General features: G+C 36.9%; 1 pseudogene; it reads right to left on the bottom strand.

Annotated features, from left to right (window-relative positions):
• Positions 1–1,676: 1,676 nt before the first annotated feature.
• LOC122446890 lies at positions 1,677–1,776 on the bottom strand (annotated as a pseudogene).
• Between the last annotated feature and the right edge of the window lie 1,258 nt (positions 1,777–3,034).

Raw genomic sequence — 3,034 nt, 5'->3', positions numbered from 1 at the left:
GACATGGAAGCAACCTAGATGCCCATCAGCAGATGAATGGATAAGGAAGCTGTGGTACATATACACCATGGAATATTACTCAGCCGTTAAAAAGAATTCATTTGAATCAGTTCTAATGAGATGGATGAAACTGGAGCCCATTATACAGAGTGAAGTAAGCCAGAAAGATAAAGAACATTACAGCATACTAACACATATATATGGAATTTAGAAAGATGGTAACGATAACCTATATGCAAAACAGAAAAAGAGACACAGAAGTACAGAACAGACTTTTGAACTCTGTGGGAGAAGGTGAGGGTGGGATGTTTCAAAAGAACAGCATGTATACTATCTATGGTGAAACAGATCACCAGCCCAGGTGGGATGCATGAGACAAGTGCTCGGGCCTGGTGCACTGGGAAGACCCAGAGGAATCGGGTGGAGAGGGAGGTGGGAGGGGGGATCGGGATGGGGAATACGTGTAAATCTATGGCTGATTCATATCAATGTATGACAAAACCCACTGAAAAAAAAAAAAAAAAGAAACCAACACATCATTGTAAAACAACCATATCCAAATATAAAAATTAAAATAAAAAAAAATAACACTCTAGATAGAGACCTGGCAAAAGTCCGTAAAAATTAAAGTACATAATTTAAATAACAGTTCAGGGAAAAGAGTAAGAAATATCTAGGGGTATTGACTGTTTTAACTGCTAGACAAATGACAGCACACATTTGGACCTGAATAGGCATTAGAAAACAGTGTAGGGACCTCCGTGGCAGTCCAGTGGTTAAAAGTCAGCGTTCCCACTGCAGGGGCATGGGTTCAGTTCCTGGTCCGGAAATTAAGATCCTGCATGCCACTTGGCAGAACAAAAAAAGAAAAGCAATAGAATTAACAACACTGCTCTATGTTATATATGAAAGTTGTTAAGAGCAAATTCCAAGAATTCTATCACAAGGAAAAAATACTTATTAAAAAATTTTCTACCTGCATGACATTATGGATTGTCACTAAACTTACTGTGATCATTTCATGATGTATGTAAATAAAATCATGCTGGACACCTTAAATTTATACAGTGCTATATGTCAAGTATATATCAATAAAACTGAAAGAAAAAAGATCTAAAAAATATGGCTAGCTTTAGACAACTAATAGGCTGAAAGCATTCATTTATTCATTCACTTATTCAACAAGTGAATGACTACTATCAGAAGACTGCATTTATTTGTCAATTCTGAGCAGTTATCTGAGAAAAACACTGAAGACTGCCTGTGAATTTTAGGGTCTTTCAGATGGTGTAGGCTATCTTTGGGGGAAAAGCTTGGTTATTAAGGACAAGATTGCTTAAATGCCACTCTCATTTTTTGGCTGTGTGTCTCAGGGGCCACACTGGGTGTAGGAGAGACTTCTGTTACAATTGCTGTGGGGAAAGTTTTTGCAATTGCCTGTGGTTCAGTGGAGTTTTCTTGGTTATCTGCAACTTGTTCGTCTGGGTTGTCTACTTTGCTCCTCAGATCAGTTTGAGCCAGGGCTGTTAGTTTTCCCCCAAATCATGTGAGAGGGGGAGAGCTTGATAGATTTTGTGGGTTTTTTCATTTTTAAAAAATTCTATTTTTAATTGGGGGATAATTACAATATTGTGATGGTTTTGGCCATACATCAACATGAATCAGCCATAGGTAATAAAAATTTGGAACGTTTCAAGAATTTGCGGGTTGTCCTTTTGCAGGGGCCATGATAATCTCTATATTATTCCAATTTTAGTATATGTGCTGCCAAAGCAAGCAGTTATTTTTGTTTGTGACTAGAAAATAGCCACATGCATATTTCAAATGCTATTTTTTTTAGCCAATTAGTTTTCTTCTCCATGTACTTGGGGGCTGGCAAACTCTGTTAAGGCCAGATGGTAAATATTTTAGACTTTTCAGGCCAAGCAGTCTGCTGTAGCTATTCAGTACTGCTGTGAAAGCACCTGAAGTCAATACATAAAGGAAGAAATGTGGCTGCATTACAAAAAAAAAATTTACTTGTGAAAATAGGTGGCAGGCTGACTTTGGCCTGGAGGCATCGTTTACCAACTCTTGCTTTTATTGGCTTACTTTTAGATTTTCTTTATACATTATGTAAAAAACGTACTTATGAAAGCTAACATTACTGACCAATACCTAGTCTATTCCAGATAGGCTACTAAGGACTTTATATGCATTATTTCATATAATTGTCTCAAATTTTGACATGGATACTCTCATCCTCCTTTTACAGAATTTTCAGCTGAGGCTTAGAGAGCTTCAGTGACGTGCTCAAGGTCATACAAGTAGGCACTGGCAGAACTATTATTTGAACCAAGGCCAGTATGAGTATCTTTTACCAAGTGAATAAGTTGCTAGTTCTATTAATTTCAGCTTAAATGGACTATAAGATAACCATCCATTGATGGATGAATGGATAAAGAAAATGTTGTATATACACACAGTAGAATATTACTTGGCCATAAGAAAAGTGTGAAATCTTGCCACTTGCAACAACATGAATGGACACAAAAGATATTCTGCTCTGTGAAGTAAATCAGACAGAGAAAGACAATACCCCATGATTTCACTTACATGTGGATTCTGAAAAACAATAAATAAACAAAACAGAAAACAAACTCATGGATACAGAGAACATATGGGGCTGCCAGATGAGGAGAGGAAGTGAGAGGTTGGGCAAAACAGATGAGAGAGATCAGGAGGCACACACTCACAATTATAAGTCATGGGGATGTAATGTGTAGCATAATCTGTAATGAATATAAGGTACAGTCAATAATAGTCCTTATAGATGTAATATTGCCATGCAATCACTTTGCATGGTGACAGATGGTTACTAGACTTAACAGGCTGACCATTTTGTAATGTATATAAATGTCATGTTGTACATGGTGCAAATATTGTATATGAGCTATACATCATATGAGAAAAATTTAAAGCAGCAATGCACGTGAAATAATTTACTGACAAACCATTGAACCAGGTCAAAGCTATAATAAGGGAAGATTAACCC

Source organism: Cervus canadensis, chromosome 8 (assembly GCF_019320065.1).
Source record: "Cervus canadensis isolate Bull #8, Minnesota chromosome 8, ASM1932006v1, whole genome shotgun sequence".
Classification (NCBI taxonomy): domain Eukaryota; kingdom Metazoa; phylum Chordata; class Mammalia; order Artiodactyla; family Cervidae; genus Cervus; species Cervus canadensis.
This window is presented reverse-complemented; position numbering and strand designations above follow the sequence as displayed.